Below are 7214 nucleotides of genomic sequence, written 5' to 3'. Positions count from 1 at the left end.
CACTCACTGTCTGAGTGTACACACACCACCCACACTCCATTTCCTTCTGATCGCTGATTGATTATTGTTATTAGTTAGTTCTACTACTTACTGTTACTACTTACTGTACTAGGAGTCTAGGACACTCAGTCACTGTGTCCATAGGCTACTAGCTCCTGCGTGCGTGCACTCACTGTCTGAGTGTACACACACCACCCACACTCCATTTCCTTCTGATCGCTGATTGATTATTGTTATTAGTTAGTTCTACTACTTACTGTTACTACTTACTGTACTAGGAGTCTAGGACACTCAGTCACTGTGTCCATAGGCTACTAGCTCCTGCGTGCGTGCACTCACTGTCTGAGTGTACACACACCACCCACACTCCATTTCCTTCTGATCGCTGATTGATTATTGTTATTAGTTAGTTCTACTACTTACTGTTACTACTTACTGTACTAGGAGTCTAGGACACTCAGTCACTGTGTCCATAGGCTACTAGCTCCTGCGTGCGTGCACTCACTGTCTGAGTGTACACACACTAAATTTACTTGTGATTACTACTACTGATTATTGTAACTGCTAGTTGTACTTCCTGACTGTTAATACTTACTTACTGTACTAGGGGACACTCACTCAGTCACCTCACCAACCAACCCACTCCATTAAAGTACCCCACTTTTCACCCGCCCTTTTACAAAACTTTTGTCTATACGCCCAAAACATTGAAGATGTCTGGAAGTGGCAGCCAGCGCGGTTTGGGCAAGGGGAAGGGCAGCAAGGGAATCAGGAAGAGAGGGAGCAGCATTGTGGCAAGCCGCGGCCGCGGGCGCGCCACCATGCACAGTTCCGCAGCAGCAGCAGCAGCGTCAGTGGCTAACATTCCTCCCATAGCCACTGGCCGTGGACGCCTTGGGCGCCGCCCAGGAGGAGCATCTGCAACTCACGCTGCAGAGACACAGCAGCAGCAGCGTGTAGCACCTGCTCCCATTTTCCTCCAGCCGGGTCGGAAACGTCCCATTGAGGAAAAGGATGCAGACACTGTGGTGCAACTCATGACGGAGGATGAGCAGCCCGCCATCAGCTCTGCATCCGAGGCCTCCACCCTCACCACCACCACCACCCCTGTTCGCAGCAGCCGCCCAGCAGGGTCTGGGGAGGAGGCCAGTTCACCGTCACTCGCCGACCTGTCATTCAGCAGTCTTTTGACCCCAGGCATCATGAGTAAATTGTCTGCTGTTGTTGGCGATCTTGAGGAGGAGATGCTGATGGGCACTTTGGGGGATGAGGGATTGGACAGCAAGACTGTGGCGACAGTCAAGCAGCCCATCCATGCATCAGGAGAGGAGTTTGGGGGGTCCTCATCCCAGCAGGACATGTTTCAGGAGGGGGAGGATGATGATGACCCGGTGACAGACAGAGACTGGGTGCCACCACCTCCAGGGGATGTCGTCCTCAGCAGCTCTGAGGAGGAGGAGGAGGATGCGGTTGTGGGCCTTGCAAGGAGGCGCATCATTGCAAGCATTGGCAGCGTCCCACAGCCTGCTGGTGTCTCAGGCTCAGCAGCAGCAGCAGCAGCATCAGCCAGTACCACCACCAGCCGCACCCAAGACCCCCCCCCCCCCCCCAACCACCACAGGGAAACAGGCAGCAGCGCTTCCATGCCGTAGGGGGATGTTTTTGTCACCAATCTGGCGGTTTTTCACCATGCCCACAGTGTACAGCAAGTACGCCACTTGCAACCACTGTCAGCGGAAGTTGAGCAGAGGTGCAGACCCCTTGAAGTTCAGCACCAGCTCGCTGATCAACCACCTTTCTGCGAAACACTTCCACCAGCATGAGGAGTTCCAGAGGCTGAAGGCATCTGGTGCTGGCAGTGGCACCAATCCCATCACTGCACAGCCTTCAGCAGCAGCAGCAGCAACAGCAGCCACCCGCCCTCCTGCTCCTCCAGCAGCACCAGCAGGAGTGCGGAAACGCCCTGCTCCTCCCCCCTCTGCAACTCCTGCCGCCGACACTGAGGCCTGTTCTGGCAGCCAGTCCTCAGTGGCCTCCTCTGCTCCGTCTGCTGATTCCCGTGCCAGCAAAAAGGCACGCCAGAGCCTTTTGAGCGAGTCCTTCCAGGGGGTGGTTAGGGCTCTGCCTCCCAGCAGCCGTCGCGTGCGGCAGCTGAACGGCTTGCTGGCACGGGCCATGTGCTCCCAACTCCTGCCGTACACGCTCGTGCAGGAGGGGAGCGACATGCGGGCGCTGCTTGCTTGTGCAGCCCCAGACTGGCAGCTCCCCAGCAGACACTTCTTCGCCCGCAAGGCCATTCCTGCACTGCACCGCTTTGTGATGGCCAATGTGGAGCGAGGGCTGGAGCACGCGGTTGGTGAAAGGGTCCACGTCACCATGGACTCCTGGAGCAGCCGCTTCGGGACAGGCCGCTACCTGTCCTTCACTGTCCACTGGGTCAGCTTGGTGGAAGGGGGTGAGGATGGGAGAGCAGCAGCGGGCACAGCAGCAGCAGCAACACAGTGGGTGGTGCCACCCCGCAGGGTCAGGGGAACTGCAGCGGGTTCCTCCGATCCTCTGCCATCCTCCGCCACACCTGGCCAAACCCCCCGCCTCAGCAGCAGTGTGAAGGCCCGCCACTGCCAAGCGCTGCTGCACTTGGTCAGCCTTGGCAAGACCAAGCTGACGGCAGCCCACGTGTTGGCCAAACTCCAGGAGCAGGAGCGGATTTGGCTGACCCCCAGAGGCCTCAGAGTCGGAGAGGTGGTGTCCGACAATGGGGCCAATCTGGTTGCTGCCATAGACAGGGGAAACCTGACCCACATCCCCTGTCTTGCCCACGTGCTGAACCTGGTGGTGCAGAAGTTCCTGCGCACCTACCAGGGGATGGACGAGCTGCTGGAAACGGCAAGGAACGTTGTGCGTCACTTCCGGCGCTCGGCTGCAGCCTGTGCGAGCCTGGAAGACGTGCAAAAGGAGCTGGATCTGCCACGCCATCGGCTGATCATTGACGTTCCGACTCGCTGGAACTCCACCCTGGCGATGTTGGAGCGTCTGGTTGAACAGAAGCACGCTGTCAACCACTACCTTGCCCTGGCCACTGTTTCCGCAGCTCAGAGAAGGGACAAGACCAGCAACATCCCGTCCATCGTCCCCGATGATGACTGGAGGCACATGCAGCAGGTGTGCTTAGTGCTGGCTCCCTTCCTGCAGGCCACAAACATGGTGAGCAGGGACCATGCTATGGTCTGCGAGTGGGTGCCCCTGGTTTCTCTGCTGAACAGGGCACTCGATGCTTTGCTGGCACAGGGAGCGGCAGCCTTGGACCAGCAGGAGCGGCAAGCAGCTGCACAGTCCACCTCTGAGGGGGAGGAGGAGGAGGACTTGGTGGAGGTCCCTGACCTGGCTGCTGATGAGGGGGATCAGCGCAGTGCAGCTGAGTTGGTGCGGGGGTGGAGAGAGGATGAGGCAGCAGAGGAGGAGGATGAGGAGGACAGCACTGACGTCGATGTGCCAGCAGACGTGGCCCGCCTCTTCCCAATGGCAGCGCACATGCTGACGTGCCTGCGCAGGGACCCCAGGGTGATCCAGATGAAGCAGAGGGAGGACATCTGGATCAGCATGATGTTGGACCCACGCCTCAAGGGGAAGTTGAGCCAGTTCCTGCCGCCTGCAGGAGGAGACCCAGCGCAACAAATAAGGAGCTTGCAGCAGGCCCTTGTTGAGCGCTTGGAGGAAGCCTTCCCCCAGCCTTCCACCCCCACTGTCCAGCAGCCAGCACAGAGGCAGCAGCAGGTGCCTGCATCCAGCAGCAGCAAGCGCCCCACAGACCTGCTGTCTCTCAGCCACGAGCTCTACAGGACTGTAGAGGCTCCGGCAGCAGTGACTAGAGAGGAGATGCATGCAGCAGCATCCTCCTCCGGTCACAGCCAGCGCCTGACCCGCATGGTGGCTGACTACATGGGGTCCTACAGCGGGCTTGACAGCGATGCCCCTGTTGATCCCATGGAGTATTGGGTCAAGCGCATGGAGATCTGGAGCGAGCTGGCGCAGTACGCCCTGGAAGTGCTGTCCTGCCCCCCTTCCAGCGTGCTGTCCGAGCGCTGCTTCAGTGCAGCTGGTGGCGTGGTCACCGAGAAACGCTCACGTCTGTCTCACAAGTCTGTGGACAGACTGACGTTTCTCAAGATGAACCAGGCGTGGGTGGAAGGCGAGTTCCTGGCCCCTGTTGTCGGCGAGAGGGGGACATGAACTGGCTGCCGGAACTTAGTACCATCGTTAATGTGCCTTACCACCCTTTACCACCTCCTGGCTCCTGCTCACTAAGCCAGCCTGGTTCACTTTGACTATTACGTCGCCTGCAGCCACACATTTCACACCTACAGTGGGCTGCTGCTGTGTACTGCCCTTCTGCTGTCTGTCTGTGTTTCCCACTGCCAGGGTACACAGAATTACCTTCTGCTGCCACTCTGCCACCAGCTATTACGTCAAAACAATAGCTATATTGGTTGTAAAACCAAAACCAAAAAAAACCAATAAAAAAAAAAAAAGGTTTAATTTTTCTGAGGTGCCCGGGTTGAAAACTGTGTTGTCCCAGTTGTGTATTGGACACAATGTGGGCTGCACGACCGCTGTCTGGGACCTCCTGTTGTGTTTATTTACAGCCCTGGTATCACCGCTAGGTACCAGGGCTATTATGTCACGCTGCCTACCTGCTGCCACACTCACACTGCTCCTCCATTCCTCCTGCTGCTGCTGTCTGTCTGTGTTTCCCACTGCCAGGGTACACAGAATTACCGTCTGCTGCCACTCTGCCACCAGCTATTACGTCACAACAATAGCTGCTCACACTGCTCCTCCATTCCTCCTGCTGCTGCTGTCTGTCTGTGTTTCCCACTGCCAGGGTACACAGAATTACCTTCTGCTGCCACTCTGCCACCAGCTATTACGTCAAAACAATAGCTATATTGGTTGTAAAACCAAAACCAAAAAAAACCAATAAAAAAAAAAAAAGGTTTAATTTTTCTGAGGTGCCCGGGTTGAAAACTGTGTTGTCCCAGTTGTGTATTGGACACAATGTGGGCTGCACGACCGCTGTCTGGGACCTCCTGTTGTGTTTATTTACAGCCCTGGTATCACCGCTAGGTACCAGGGCTATTATGTCACGCTGCCTACCTGCTGCCACACTCACACTGCTCCTCCATTCCTCCTGCTGCTGCTGTCTGTCTGTGTTTCCCACTGCCAGGGTACACAGAATTACCGTCTGCTGCCACTCTGCCACCAGCTATTACGTCACAACAATAGCTGCTCACACTGCTCCTCCATTCCTCCTGCTGCTGCTGTCTGTCTGTGTTTCCCACTGCCAGGGTACACAGAATTACCTTCTGCTGCCACTCTGCCACCAGCTATTACGTCAAAACAATAGCTATATTGGTTGTAAAACCAAAACCAAAAAAAACCAATAAAAAAAAAAAAAGGTTTAATTTTTCTGAGGTGCCCGGGTTGAAAACTGTGTTGTCCCAGTTGTGTATTGGACACAATGTGGGCTGCACGACCGCTGTCTGGGACCTCCTGTTGTGTTTATTTACAGCCCTGGTATCACCGCTAGGTACCAGGGCTATTATGTCACGCTGCCTACCTGCTGCCACACTCACACTGCTCCTCCATTCCTCCTGCTGCTGCTGTCTGTCTGTGTTTCCCACTGCCAGGGTACACAGAATTACCGTCTGCTGCCACTCTGCCACCAGCTATTACGTCACAACAATAGCTGCTCACACTGCTCCTCCATTCCTCCTGCTGCTGCTGTCTGTCTGTGTTTCCCACTGCCAGGGTACACAGAATTACCTTCTGCTGCCACTCTGCCACCAGCTATTACGTCAAAACAATAGCTATATTGGTTGTAAAACCAAAACCAAAAAAAACCAATAAAAAAAAAAAAAGGTTTAATTTTTCTGAGGTGCCCGGGTTGAAAACTGTGTTGTCCCAGTTGTGTATTGGACACAATGTGGGCTGCACGACCGCTGTCTGGGACCTCCTGTTGTGTTTATTTACAGCCCTGGTATCACCGCTAGGTACCAGGGCTATTATGTCACGGCGAGCTGCCTGCCTCATTGACTGCCTGCTGCCACACACTCATCCTCCTCCTCCTGCTGCTGAATTTACCTCCTGCTGTCTTTCACTGCCAGGGAGCACATACAATGGCGCTTCCAACATGCGTGCGCCCACCAGCTATTTGTTACGCTCAAAAATAGCTGCATTTCTTTAAAAAAAAATTTGAAAAGAGAAATACGTGAAGAAGAAGAAGAAGACGATATTGAAAAAGAAGGAGAAGGAGAAGATGAAGAAGAAGATGAAGAAGAAGATGAAGAAGAAGATGAAGAAGAAGAAGATGAAGATGAAGAAGATGAAGATGAAGAAGAAGAAGAAGATGAAGAAGAAGAAGATGAAGAAGAAGATGAAGAAGATGAAGATGAAGAAGAAGAAGAAGATGATGAAGAAGATGAAGAAGAAGAAGAAGAAGATGAAGAAGAAGAAGATGAAGAAGAAGAAGATGAAGAAGAAGATGAAGAAGATGAAGAAGAAGATGAAGAAGATGAAGATGAAGAAGAAGAAGAAGATGATGAAGAAGATGAAGAAGAAGAAGAAGAAGATGAAGAAGATGAAGAAGAAGAAGAAGAAGATGAAGAAGAAGAAGAAGAAGATGAAGAAGATGAAGAAGATGAAGAAGATGAAGAAGAAGATGAAGATGAAGAAGATGAAGATGAAGAAGATGAAGATGAAGAAGATGAAGAAGATGAAGAAGAAGAAGAAGATGAAGAAGAAGAAGAAGAAGATGAAGAAGAAGATGAAGAAGATGAAGATGAAGAAGAAGAAGAAGATGATGAAGAAGAAGAAGAAGAAGAAGAAGAAGATCTAGAAGAAGATTAAGAAAGATAAAGAAGAAGAAGAACAAGTATATACAGTAACACTACACTACTGAACCAAATTAAGGACACAACTTCTCTTTCCACATTTTTTTTTAAAGGAACATCCCCACATAATCACTTGCTGTTGTTACTTGGAAAAAAAGATGTTTCTTGCATCATTCACCCTCAAAACAAGTGTTGGAAGCTATTTTGGGCCAATTCGAATAGTCAGCTCGAATAGTGAGCTCGAATACCGACTCGAATAGTGAGCTCGAAGTCCGAGGTCGAATCGAATAGTAAAAAATATTCGACTCGAATATTCGACTGACC

This window comes from Hyperolius riggenbachi, chromosome 12 (assembly GCF_040937935.1).
Source record: "Hyperolius riggenbachi isolate aHypRig1 chromosome 12, aHypRig1.pri, whole genome shotgun sequence".
Lineage (NCBI taxonomy): Eukaryota > Metazoa > Chordata > Amphibia > Anura > Hyperoliidae > Hyperolius > Hyperolius riggenbachi.
This window is presented reverse-complemented; position numbering follows the sequence as displayed.